Source organism: Meleagris gallopavo, chromosome 9 (genome assembly GCF_905368555.1).
Source record: "Meleagris gallopavo chromosome 9, MGAL_WU_HG_1.1, whole genome shotgun sequence".
In the NCBI taxonomy this organism is placed as follows: Eukaryota; Metazoa; Chordata; class Aves; order Galliformes; family Phasianidae; genus Meleagris; species Meleagris gallopavo.
In genome coordinates this window covers 7,889,434-7,904,720 of record NC_139412.1, presented here as the reverse complement: position 1 = coordinate 7,904,720, position 15,287 = coordinate 7,889,434, and positions in this window count along the sequence as shown.

The following is a 15,287-nucleotide window of genomic DNA, read 5'->3' as shown; positions in this document are numbered from 1 at the left end:
CTTGCTTAAGTTACTTGCTATTTAGGCTACTGTATCCTGTTAGTATTTACTTGTACAATTCTTATTTAAAGAAAGCTTTCTGTAAATGGTCACAACTAAGCTTACTTAACTAAAGTCGGAAGATGAGATATAAATTTATTTTACTCATCTTTCATATGATAATATTTGAACACTGTTGATCTTCTCAAGTAAATTGCTTGAGAAGAATTACATTAAAAAGTGCCAAAGGTTCTTTAAGACTTCTCAGGCTTAAAATTTTGCTTTTCAATTAGCATGACAATAGTGTCAGTGTTAATAATCACTAACCAGAATTAAAGAGGACATCCTGAGGCTTTGGGAAAACGAAATGTCTTGATGAATAAGAGTTTCAAGCATAGCGCACACATATCTAAAAATACAGAAAATAAACAAAAGCAGTAAAAATAGTCTGAAATGTACTGGCTTTTCCAAATACTTTTGTCCAGCCCTTTACACCGAGAATCCACTTCTATTTTTTCTTATTCCCAAACTGTTGCCTGTCTTCCCTCTAGTGCTCATTCTTTTTTTTTTTCCCAATGACTTGGTGGCCTAACTCCTTTTTCCTCCATTCAATCACTCTCTCTTAGCATAAGGTTCATTTTCTCTTTAAGATCTTCACCCTTCGCTAAATGTTTAATTCGATGTTCAATTACTAGGTATCTTTTGCATGAATATTATCAACAGCCCTTGCTTTTTTTATTTCCCCCAAACCTATGGCCTTCCCTTTTTTAATTGCTTTTGTTTTTCTTAATTTCTACTATAAAATTTTATGACTATCTTATATACTAAACTCCACATGTTAATTCACTTATTCGTCATTTCTCAACCCAGCATACAATGTAGTATCTTTAGGAAAAGGAGAGCTCTCGGTGTTTTTGTTTAACAATTTTACCTTATCTACCTAAGAAAACAAGATATGCACATTTATTAGGCTCTGTAAAGTTTTGAAAATTATTCAGAAATACCAAAGATATCAGAAAGAAAAAAGATGATAAATGTATATTACAGAAATCAGTGGCTACAATCAGCAAGAGATACAAATTAGTCTTTGATATGAAGGAAGAAAAATGGATCTTAATCCACCAACCACCTAACTACATTGGCCAGCCAACAGTATGCACCCTCTATCTTGGCCATAGCATATGCTGCTGTTTTCCCAGTGAGAATGCTGGGAAGAAGGTGGATAAAAAGTGAGGGTAAATCAAGCAGAAAGGGAAAGACGAGAAGGTTTTTGGCACAGGTCACCTCTTGCCTAGTATTTTCCACTGTCTACTAAACTTTCTAAGAGTTAAAAATTATTTCAAGGAAAAAAATATCTGATCAAAACATCTGAAATTAATTTTAAAAAAAGTAAAATACAAAAGACTGTGAACAAAACTTACAAAAAATCCCTGAGTTAAGCCAAACAATTCCCAGCTGGTAACTTCATTGATTTTAGGAGAAGAAAGGTTTTTAATAAGGTGGAAAGAGAGAAGAAAAACATTTCACACAAAAGCAATGGGGAGAGATTAATGAATAGGCATTTTTCTCACCACTGTGACTGAACTAACTTGAACTGTGTCTAAGCACCTGAACTGGCAGAGTGATAAACAAATTACTAGGAATTCCATCTTCAATTAGTTTTCTTGTTTCAGAGACAAACTTGTTTTGGCTGTTCTGGAACTACTGAGAAATAACATGTATTTTTTAATCAACTCTATATTATTTTAGTCCTAATGTTCCTCTCATGTTGTATTATGCTTCTTGGATGGATTTAAATCCTTTCTAAAATATCTAACTGTACAAACTTCCTTCTTCCTGGGGAACGTGTGTCCTATTTTGACAAACAAATGTTAACACAGAGACCATCTTATTAACTGGAAATACTAAGAATCGGAGAGGGTCAAGACATTTTCTTCCATTTCCAAAAGCCTAACTCTATTTTTCTTCTTTCTGAAATTAAAAATGGAGCTACTAACAACTTTGGCTCTCATACTTCCATTAATGATCATAGATTTTTATCAGTACCAATTCTAGCCTCTTTACAAGTCTGCCTTTAAATTTTCATTCCTATAAAAAACTTAGAGGACTTGTACCATCTGAAGGAGTAGTCAAGTCACATTCTTCTTCTATATCTTGGCTAGTGGAAAGCCATATTCCTATCTGTGTCTAGAAGTACTGTTTCATACTTGAATACCTGCTCTTGGATAACTCTTTTCCCTAAAACTTCAGACAAAACTGTTCCTCATTTAAATAATTTTGACTGTGATAACGCAACTTGTATCAGCAGATGATACCATTTGTCACATCTATGCAGTACTTCAAATTATTTATATTTATGCAGTATTAGGTACATTAATCTTGACTTCTTCCTGAATGTCAGGATTGAGAAATATATTTAGTAAATATATTTTTTCTAAATATTTTTTTCAAGCAACTCATTTTTGATGGAGAGCTGGAGCACTGAAACATTTAAATCTCTGCTGAAACTGAGACAGCTGGAAGCTGGAAAAGAAATTGCCAGTCTTCTGGGTTCCTTGTTCAAATCTAGTCATGCAACTTGGTGATGCTGCATAGCTAAAATGCTTTACCTGAGAGATGATGTGATGCTTGTGCCAGCTTAGGAGAAATTAAGGCTTCTGCTGAAAGCGTGTACAGAAATGTCATACATTGGTATGAAAGAGTAGTATGGAAAGACCTTGTATGGAAGACTGAATGGAAGACTTGTATTGGAAAACTGAAACTTATCCAAAGGACATAAGTAAAATACCATTAAGGAAGTAACATGAAATTTTATAAACATAAGGCTTAATCATATATGGATTTCCAAAAATTGCTATCTTTCTCTAGGATATGAACCATTTACAGTCTTCTTTTTTTCTTCTGCTAATCACAATGATGTGTGTTCACAATCAAGCTGTGTACCAAACTGTGTTATCACATGAATTCCGAGGCTGTGCACCATAGATTTCAACAATGAACATTTCAGCTTTCTATTACATAAACAAGTTCCAGAAGAGAGAGTATCCTTGAGACCTGTGAACTGCAGACAACTTGTAAGTTGTCCTCTTTTTAATCTGTTCAATATGTGTCATGTTAATTTTATTTCATTAAAGTGTGTTGAAATCTCATGTGGTATAAAGTCAATATGTACTTTAGAGAATATGTAAATTATAGCATTACAGCTGTAGTCATTCTCAGTGGAATGTTTTATCTAAAAACTTCCTAAAAATTGAAAAGCTACAGAGCAGGGGACTTAATCACTCATGATTTAAGACATGTAAATGTTCCAATATTAAATAGGAAATCAGAGTTTGCAAGCACAAATGAAAACAGATCAACATGAAAAAAATGTAATACTTCTGGAGATTATATAACAAGTAAAACTTGCATGCCCGTGTTTATCAAATTTTCTTGTATCCTTTGTACTTCAAAACAAATGCTGCACAAATTAAAATGAAATTATGTAGGATCCAAAACAAGAAAAAAAAAAACAAAAAACCAAAAACAAAACAACAAAAAAAACAAAACTACTGCATTGCACTTATAAGAGATCTTTTGATTTTCTCATACTATTTATATTTTTGATGGTATGGACTTGTCCTATATGGTCACTGTATGTCTAATCTTGCCAAAAAAAAAAAAAAAAAAAGGCAGTTTCCTCATTTATTATCTTTTATTTGTGTTTTTCTCTACACAGATAAAGTTAATCTTCATAAAAAAAGCTAATAAAAACAGATTTTCAGATTATTTTTTTAAAGGATTGCCAGACCTATATGCAAACATATTATTAATTAAAGAATAACTAAGCATAAGTTACATATTGGACTTAAGGTCCATATTAAAGTGTTTAGGCATTATATAAACTTTAATTCAAAAATAACAGCTTAGCTTTAGGCAGAAATGTCACTTTGTCTTGAGTGAATAGGAGTTTATTTCTGTAAAAAATGAAAGTAAACACTGTTTATGAAAGTAAACACTGAAGCAGCCAATTTGTTTTATTTATCACGTTGCTTCCTTACAATAATGACATTGAAAAAAAAAAAAAAAAGGGAAAAAGTTATGTTTAATTATCTAAACTTCAACCAAAATTTCATGTTATTTGGTCTTACTTCCTGTGCTTATTTTTTTTTAAGCTATTGGCATTTCACCATTGAATTACTGAAAGAATAGCACTGTTCCCCTTTTGGAAAATTTCATAATAGCATTTTTAGTTAACAGTGTTGTATAGCAGACAGTAAACAAGTAATGAGACTTCTGAAGCTACATTAAAAGCAAAAGATTTCAACTGAATGGAATTCAGAAGCTCTGTTTTGGAAAGATGATTTCTCTTGAATTCCTGATCCTGCATTTTACCGGCATTCAGCATCCAAGCATTCAACTCATTCCAAAACACATTTCAAAACATAAAAATCATTTCATGCACACACATCCAAAAATATTTGAGCATTCTGAAGAAGCATTTGACTCCAATTACTTGTGAGTATAGGGAAATTCAAATGTTTAGCATAACCTTCACATCTGAATCCAGATTTTATAATTAAAAAAAAGAGAATGAAAAAAGGTTCTTTTTTGTAAACAAAATTTTATCCATGTTCATTCTTTTGTTCTCAGAGTATTATAGAAACTAATGAGGTATGAAATGTTGTCAGTCTTGGGTTATCAAGGCAGGAATTAATTTTTTTCCCCCAAAACTATTGTTTCAGGAAGAGGTTGCATTTGTGTCTACCAGCGTTGTTTACTGTTAGTTATACCCTCTAGCTCACAAAATAAACTCTTGTGAGTACTATTTGTCCTTTCATATAATGGCAATTTGTGTTTTCTACATACTACAAGAAGTTTATTTTAGTAGATTCATAATTCTACTTCTACCTATAACGTAGGTATATGAAAGAAAATGCATTACTGCCTTAATCTATTTTTGTTCTTGGGAAGGAAACTGAATTGTATACTGAACCATAAAAAGCACAAAATGATTTAACGAATCTGTGACAAATTCTGCAAAATTAAAAAAGAATTTGTAGGGCAATAGGTACCAAAAAAAAGGAGAGCTAGGAAAACATATTAAACCAAACAGTTTTTATGGTTCTTCATTACTGATAATCTTGCTTTGCGACATAGTATCATCACTAAGGAGAAGTAGATTAGCACTCACAACTCTAATGCAGATAATTTTGTCAAGGTCATTAGATGTTTAGTAAAGCTGTAAAAGAATTGCACCTGGATGACTTTGTAATGCTTAGTATATCTGGAAATGGGAAATGTCGTGCAGATCGGTTACAGATTATTTTAGGGGATTAGTTACAGTGCTTGCAGATGCATTTGCTAAGGGTAAAACTAGGCGGACAACAGGTTCAGCATCATCTGTTATAAATTCTAATTTTGTACCAGGCACAGGCCTATCAATTTGTGTCTAATTATATTTTTCCATGTGAGATATAAAATACCTCAGGGTTTCCATAATAAGGGCTCATTAATGTGGATGAGAAATAATTCTGGAACTCTTTCTGCCAGGGCTAATGTTAATACAGATTCTAATTGCTCTTACAGGATATTAAAATACAGATTTTATTTTACTTTTTTAAATCAGTTATAGTCTAATCATTAAATTGAGCCATTTTTGAAACTCTACAGTTTCAAGTATTGCATCTTACACTGCTGGGTGGTTGCATCACAACCTGTCATGTTGAACCAAAGTTTAAAGACTAAGGCATAAAGCATAAAAGGCATTATAATCAAAGATATACAGGAGTTAACTCTTGGCAATTCCTTCTAATTCTCTTTCGTACATTTAACATACCTCCTTTCTCTCATACTTTCTAAGTATGTTTTATAAAATGTGTTTATAAAAATAAAACAATAAAAATAAATAACGAATAAAAAAAAGAATTAGTATCACATAATAATTTAAAGAAAGTCAAGATTTTTCTCCAAAATAAATCTCTCCAAAAAACTTTTTCTTTAAGAACTTGAATTGCTAATCTTTGATCTCAAGAATATAACTCTTCTGAATCTAGTCTGCTCTGGTCTAGCTGGGTAAAAACAAGAGTGCAATAGACTGATACTACTTGGCATCAGGGGCGGGTAACTTAGCATCTCTGTTCTTCAGTTTTCTGTGTTTTATAGATGAAGAAAAAATATCGTTTTTACCCACAGCAAAAAAGAAAAAATTCTCTGTTGACAAATTCTGAAAATACCATTGTATTTCAACAGCTTTTCTGAAATAGCGTTCAAGTAAATATTTTTTTTACTGAAAAAGAAAAATATTCATGGACTTTGTAGTGATGGAAGAGTCACTTTTATGCACACCTTGTCAAACTGCAAAGTACTACTAGCCTCAGGGCTGCTATCATTTGAATAGATGACAGGTGCATTTGTCACAGGATACATACTATATAGCCACCTAGATAAATAAAATATATGATGGGCAAAAGGGCCTTCATGTTTTAAGTTTTGTCAGGAGAAGAGGGAAAAGACAAAAATGAAAAGTTCTCACTTGGTATTCTAAAACACAAGCAGATTGAAAAATAAAGCTGATTTGAAGAAGCAATTCTTGTGGTAGAACTGACAGCTCCTTTATAAAAGAGAGCTGAGCTAACAATAAACTGATAAATAGATTCATAAAACCAGTATGTGTGTTCAGTAAAGTGAAAAAAGGACTTATAAAGGTAGCAAAGTTTTGATACTACAGATAAGAAGCAGCAGAGAAATACAAGAATGTTCTGCATGTTCTGAGTTTAGCCACATGAGGAATACATGAAAATATTTTAAAAGAAAGGGTTCAGCTTAAAAAACTATTGTCAAAGTACTTTCCTTGTTTTGACAGGTAAATATTCCAAGAATGGCACTAATGAAAAATTAATAGGGAAAAACTCTGCTAGCATTTTTTTTTTCAAATTTAATGCGTCTTTTCCCAGATAAAATGGGAGAACACAAATCTGAGAATAGATGTGATTAGTGTCTATTCAACATTAAAAAGATCAGTAGGATATACAACGAACATTTGTAAAGAAAAAAACTTACCAGCCATTTCAGAAACGGAATTAGCAAACACTAGCCTTTCTATTCAGTAGAAATATGCTTTAAGATCTAACAAGCGACCTTTGGTAGAAGATTCTTTCAGCGATGGTATAAACCGCTAAATTTTTTTTCTTAGAGATAATACTGTTGAGTTTTTTCCTTACGGACAAAGCTTCATAGTAGTAGTAGCAGTAGTAGTAGTAGTGCTTTATTTGCTTTATTGCAAATAGAAAGTTTCATCATATTTATAAATTTACCTTAGATTTCTAATGAATAATCTTTGAAGATACTAAGAGAGAGAAAGGAGGATTTATATGAACTTTCAACGAAAAAGAAGGCATTCTTGAAACCCAACAAGTTATGTAAATGTTATTGTATCTATTTTTATGAGTTTCTTCGGTTGTTCACTTAAAATACTTCATAAACTTAATATTAACATTATTTACATGAATTAAAAACCTTACATCACTACAATTCCATTGCTTTTGCTACGTGTTTAGTGATAAGGTTATATTTGGAAGTTGTACATAAAGACTTCCTTCAGTGTTTCACATACTCCCACTCTATTTCTCATCTCCTGCTCTTCCCCAGGTGTGTGTACCTATATCTGCCTTGTCCTCACATGTGCATCCACCACCATGCTTTACTGCTTTCTTCTCCCTGGCATTTTCTTAAGAAACTTTTCTGAAAGTATGCTGGATCTTCCCTTCCAATTTGTTTAGCTGTCATCACATCACCATGCCTGACTGCTCTGCTGAATTCTTACAGAATTCTGAGGTCAAATAATAACCAGGTTAGCTAAGGTTGAGACTGTTCAGAGGCTGATTGGTAAAAGATACAGTTAATAGATATAGAAAATAAATGAAAAAGAAAAAGATAAAATGAGAAGAAAAGAGAGAAAAGAAGAAATAAAAGGAAAAAGAAAATGTTTATAGTACACTTTCTTTTGTAAGATTCCAGGATCCTCCTAATCATTTTCTTATAAATAAGAAAACTTTTTCTGAGATGCTTCCACCAAAAGTAGCAGCAGCTTGCATTTTCAAGTTGAAGTACTAACATTGTACACACACACACACATATATAAAAGATCTGATGACAACATATAACGATTCATGAGGGAAACCTAACTCTGGCAGCACTACAAACTTCAATCATGTAAAAATATATAACTGCAAAGAAAAAAGATGTGCAGATCTTTGTAAAAGTATTCAGATTAAAAGAGGGCAAGCTGTGAGGGAGAATTATAATTTTATTGTGGACATTTTCTATAATTGCTTTAATAAGATGCAACAGTGAAACCACAACTGTAGTGAAATCTGAAATATTGGATGTGAAACTTCCCCCTGTAATAGCAAAGGCTTTTCTACAGCAAAACCTCTCCCTTCTCTTTCATATGAATGAGAAACTGGCTTAGTGAACCTAAAACACTGAAAATTAAAAAGACATTATTTGGATTTGTTTTGCCCTAGCATTTTAAGTTTCTGTAAATATATAAGGTATTATTTCCAATATTTAGAAAAAGCAGGGGTAATAGATTAAGATAAATTAAATTACAAATATTAAATGTTCTCTGCAGAATGAAAACAATCTCTGCATTTTCCTTAAAAATTTTGATTTTATGTCTTTGTTTGGTAATTTTCAAATGGCTTGGCGCCTTTTTTCTGTCATCCTAAGGATTCTGAAAACCAAATTACCAACGATTTTTTTCAGACAACCTCACAAAATAAATGTATGAGAAGTAGTCATTCTTTAAGTTTCAGTCCATTCCAAATACACAACTTGTTGTGCAATGTGGAGAATAGGTTTATGCACTGAATCAATAGCAAACATCCCATAAGGAGAAAAAAATGTTAAAGAAGAAATAATTTATAATAAATGTCTAATTTCTACAAAAACACTTGGCACTTTGACATTTCTGTTGGATTCAAGACTCAGAGACTACTTAAAGACTGTTGGTATAATGACCAAGTACTTCTTCGGAAACTATTTTGAGAGAATTTTTGGCTGGACATCGTCTTTCAATCAGTGGATAATTCTTTCTTTTTCTTTCTTTATGTTTTCCCCTGATTTAGGCTAAATTTAGATTTATTAAAAAAATCCACAGCAACCAAGAATAAAAAACCCAAATCCACCAGCCAGCTACCAATGAATTACCAGTATGCTACATACAGAATAATAGATTTGAATACTGTGTTGTTTTTTTTTTAAATAACATTTATATCACATTTTTCCTTATGATCTCTTTAATCTCTATAAATGGATTATGTAATAAATCAAAAACCAGAAACCTGTACAGTCAAATTAAAATGTCCTGGCATACAATACTCACAAAATTTTCCAACGTTGGTGGGATATTTTTCATCACGCATTTGCCACATGTCCATGTTAATTATAAAAAGCTGAAATGAGTAGCTCTTTTTCCTCTCGAAAAAAAAAAAAAGCAAAACCAATAAAAATCCAACAAACAAGAGTGCATGAAATAGCAGACACAAGCCACAAGTTGGAGATTTGTAAACCTTCTAGGTAAAGTCTTTAATAGGATAGATATGGTAATACAAAGTTTATACTTAATTTTAAGGAAATTAAGCTGAATACTAGAATTGTATGAACTGTAACAGATTTTATACTACAAGAAAGGTAAATAATGAGGCAGTCATTTCTTATTGCCTATGTCAATACATTTATGCAATTGTCATCTGGTTTATTATATATGTTAATTCATTTAACAGCTGTCCTACAAACCAGTAGTATTTAGTAGAGTCTACACACTTTCATAACCCCTTCATAAGAAGATACTAGGCTAGATGTGAAACACTGAACATCACTCTGAAATATATTCTACCAGAATAAATATTGTTTTTTAGAAACAATTCTTTTCCTTATTATTTTCACTTCAATTTAAAAACAAAGCCAAACGGAAGTAACTTAGATTTATGCACATGCTTAACTACAAGCATTTTAGATTTTCTTCGAGTACTTTTGTGACTGCTCAATGCATGAAGATAAGAGGGTGGTTCAGCTCCTAGATTGTTTTTAAATAAAATATCTATGGTTAGCTTGAAGATACTTTTACATTCTTATGACCAGAACATATGCTGAATTAGCGAGAGTTCACCTGAAGTCAAAAAATAGAAAAATATCTGTACCACGATTTAAGACAAAAGGATTGAAAATTATGCCTATTCAAAATACTTCTTATCGTGCACTTAGGTATCTACGTAAGCCATGTAACCATGGAAAATGTTTGGAAACCAAGATTATGTTTGCTCAGATTTTATTTTGAAACAATTTACTCTTTCTCTTTTTGAAGTCTTCTATTAATCAATTAGTACAGATGGTAGGCACAAGCCACTACTGCTCCTCTTAACACTTTTGGAGTCATAAGGTGATGCCTCTTAATAATACAAATTTTGTTTGGTGATTAGATTAGAAACATGAAGGACATAAAGTGAATCATTTATAGTTTCTTAATTCTCTGTGATTGATTCAGGTCATGTTTTCTGTTATATCACATCTGATTGCCAAATTGTCAGCTCTAATGCAAATCTCATTTTTAATCTCCCCTGCAGCCCAATTACAAAATTACTTTTTGACAAAGTTCCTAGACTGTAGAATTATCATGTCATTATAAGATGAAGACCTGAAGTTTAAACTTGTTTTGTTATGTAAAAATACTAAAGGCTACTTTTTGAGGTACTAATAAAAATCATAAAAAATTCATAGAAAATCCTACCATGCCCAGAATTTAAAGAAGCCTACAAAGTCACACAGTGAATGAAAAAGACAGAAACTTCAGTAATCTTCCAAAGACTGGTATTACTGAAGCAGTATATATACAACTAACAGAGAACACTGCTGCAACTTTTGGAATACTGGATGTAGCCTTCAATTTTATGATAACAATTTAGTGTTTCCATTCTCTGAAAAGAACCAAATAAGGATTAAGATTTCTTTCTCTATGTAAAATCCCTTGTCTTGATACAGTATAATGGTAAAGGCAAAATAAAAGGATCTTTCAACCAAGTATTGCTGTTAATAAATTCTAGCTATCGTGTGTTGCTGCAAATCTCACAAGTCTCAATAAGGCTTCTGTTCTTTCCTTTCCTCACATTTGGAGCTGAGCATGTTTCTGGAAGGGCAGAGAACAACCCAACCCATGCAGTCAGTTTGCCATCACCCCTGCATCCCTGCAGCTTCTCATCTGTCTATGCTCCCTTGCATGTAGCAGCAGTTTGTGAACACCAATGCGCTGCATGAAAATGTAGAATGAATGTACCATCCATTACGTGTAAACATCCATTATTCAGGATGATGCTTCAGAAACAATTTAGCTATTAGCTCTTTTTATCATTAGTATATAGTGCTTCCCCTAGCCCTATCACAGCTGGTCTTCCATACATCTACCTACACCTACACAACACACTTATTTTGTGTATGTCACCATCAAACACCAGATGACAGTAGGATGGCACATATTTAACAGTGCACTCTGCAAACCCTACACTTTCCCACAGATACCACTGGATTTACACAGCTTCCTTAATATATCAGGGGAATTCTGTTTCTTTACAATCAACAGCCACATCAAGAACGTCAGTAATGTAGAGCATTCATTCTATTACAAGAAGCAATGAACAGGCAATGCAAACCAAAGTGAGATGCCATTTTAAAATTACATGTTATGAAATGCTCAAGGATTTCTTGGCTTTAGATCTAATAAAAAAATGAATTATCTGATGAAGAACAAAATTGATGTATACTTCCAAAATCTTCGGAATAGTAGAAAGAAATTAATCACATTTTTTTTCTCTCAATTGTTACAACAATGATAAATGATATGCTCCTTGAAAAATGTTGCTGAATCATCCAGTAAATTGTTTGTTTTATATTAGGTCTCATCCATAGATACGCTGACCTTCAGGATATTCCTGACTGGCTCAGTTATCAAAATCTGTTTTTTTCTGGCACAAATTTTACTCTTCCAAAACTCTAACTTGTTCATTTGTAGAAAAGGTTGCCAGTAATTGTGCCTGTTGATAAACTGTCATTTTTTTTTCATGTAACTCAGATGAATGTACCATTAAATAATCAAGAAACCCATTCTCTCTGTCATAATCACACATAAATGATAGTTTAAAATGTGGGCAAACTGTAACTGTATTCACCATTCTAAAAGTTGGTAATTCAGGAGAGTTAAGCTCCTTTATCATTTACACAGCTGACTAAAAAGGAACTAAAAATAAAAATTAATACAGACTGTTTACCATCTGATACACATTTTTTTCTCTGAAAAGTTTTTCTAATGGCCTCCTGTAAGGAATGCAATGTTTGAGAGGATGACAGTCATCTAATCAAGACTGTACAGAAATGGTTGTGTAGATGACCACACAGGTACTGTACCATTGCACAATTCTGCAGTTACAGTGGAGAGTGACTCAAAGTTAGAGCATTTACAAACTTCCAATTTTTTAGTACATCAGCCAGCTGTATTAAAATTGGAAGAATCACTCATGCTCTTAACTGTAGCTACATATTCTCTCTTTACCGCTGCACTCCCAGGGTCCTTGTGAAGAAATATTGATTGTACACTGCACTAGGGTGTATTATTGCCTGAAGGCTAAGCAATCTCAAATTCATTTGGTCCCACTTATGAGGTGAGCCAAACAGGGCTTTTCCAGTATGATTTTTCTCAAGGGAATGGATAAAGAGCTGAATACGTAACAGCATCCTACAGCTTGAAAGAACTTAGGCATGTTAATTTTATCAGAAGTAGTGTTCCTGACATTTCTGTAATTACTGTAAGCTGGTCTTTAGTTTTAATTTTGACTACTGTGGAACTCAAAAGCCACTGTAAAACAAGATAGGCAAAGGTTACAGGAAAGACTCAACCTGACACATGACATTTTAATTCTGTACATCTCCCAGAGGTGGAGTTCCTCCTACTCAGGTGGGAAAACCATAATCTATGGGGTAATAACTTCATTCATGCTAGCTCTAAACAAGTTAAAAGGAATGAATAGCAAAGTACAATGGACCAAAGATGCCAAGTGGAGCTTCACTGCTTTGGCTTCATCAGCAAAAGCAAGCAGCATCACAGCACAAGAGCTAACTGAAATAAATCTAGAATCAACAAGAAAACATTTAAATTTCACTGAAGTTACTTAAAATCATGATTCTACAAATACAAGATTATTACCTAAAAATTATAGAGAATTTTACACTACGGGAAATGTATTATAATACTTTAACAACCTAGATGGATGTATTAATTGCATGTAAACAAGAGGAAGTATATTTGCCACATGTGAAAAGATGTATTTATATGTACAAGTTTAACAGCTGTGTTTTGGTAATCTATATGTACTTTAAATTATACAAAGTGAATATCATTTGTCAATGCTTATCATCACTACCACATTATCAGTTGCAGACAGTTCTTTCAAATTTATATTTACAACCACTTTTAATTGTGAGACAAATTAGGAAGATTTTCAGAGCATTAAGCCTGCAATTGTTTCCTTTTTTTTTTGCATAGTAACATATGGGCGAATATCTCTTGGGATCAGACAATCAAGAAATCTTAACTTGAAAAGCAATTTTAACTCTCATTGTAATCAATATCTTTTATTATATACTTTAAAAGCTAGTTAAATAGGAAAGCAAAAGATGTTAATGTACAAGGACGTATGCAAATTGAATTAAATATTCAATTAGGTTAAATGGTCAGTTGAGCTTATTTTTAATTCATGTCAGTGCAATCCTTAAGGAAATAATAAAACTCCTATTAAAAATTATAACTCTCATATTTCAGTTCTTATCTTTTAGATATTAGTAGGTTTTATGGCCTCCACAACATTTTCCTGAAGAGGTGAGGGGGAAAACTACAATATTCCAAACTTAGTAGGGAACTATAATCATCAGTTTCTATAATTCACTCATATGATCATGCCTAAACAATTTTACTACAACGTGGAGTATTCTTGCTGACTGATTGATGAATTCAACTTTTTGAACTTCAGTGCTGATGCATGCATGTTTGAATAGGAATGATTGCTTCTTTGTCTTTTCTTTCTCATTCCAGAATTATCCACCATGATAAGCTTCCTGGATGTAATTTTAAACAATTTTGAACAAATCTGAGCTGTCTTGACATTTTACTTTATCCAGAAACAAATCTTTTTATGTTAGTAACAGTGATTATTCTGACTGGGGTAAAATTAATTTTCCACAGCTTGAAATCACCTCAGAAAGGCTGACTTTCTAGATGAAATCTTACTTTTTAAATAGAAGAAATGCATATTTTTGTTTTCATTATATCCCAGGTGTGATTTTTGTTTTATCTAAATCATTTTCCCAAGCTTAGTAAAATTCCTTTCCATATGAATAATGTTAATGTATACTATGAGGCAGAAGTTATTTTAAGAACAGCTGGATATATTTCATTTCTCTGCTCTCTTGAAAAGCTAAAATGATGAAACAGATAATTACTCTAATGGGAAATGTCATTCTCTGAAGAGAACAGGCAATACTTTGTTTTGCCTCAAAAAAATGTTGAAGGTAAGCTCAGAGACTTCTCAAAGAAGCATTCTGTTCTGAGAATTTTCCCCCTAACCTGGGACAAAGGCCAAGACATTCCTGAGGTGTAGCTGGTTCAATTTCAACATTCACTAAATGTGACTTAGGCTTTAGACCTAACCTCGCTGCCTTTAAAACAATGCCATGAAAAGTACTATAGAAACACTGTACAGGCAAATAACATAAAAAGTTGATTGAAATGGGATAGACTCCAGCGAAGCGAAGTGCTTCCTCCCCTTTCTTTGTTAAAAAAGCTCTAAATCCACCTGCCATATTCTGATGTGTAGTGAATTACTGTTTCTATCTTGGAGTACAAGCAGCATTTTATATGAGCTTTGACCATTTCACTTCTAGCATGTTGCTGAGTAAATTCACCTAGCTATTTAGATCACATTTTAAGCCAATATTCTCAAAATAAATAGTATTCTCTCAATTTAAAAATTATATGATATATTTTTAATAATATATTTTACCTATTCTTATTTCTAAATAGAAAATGTTTTTTTTTCCATTGAAAATTCATTTAAAAACTTCACCTTTCTAACCTTGAGTAAAGAAACATGGAAGATTATTTACAGTTAGGCTCATTTTTGTCTTTTCAGTCTTAGGTTGCCTAAGAACAATAATGTATGTATGTGAAATACTTTAAAAAAATGAAAACCTTAGATAAGTTCATTTTATTGAAGAAAGAAATT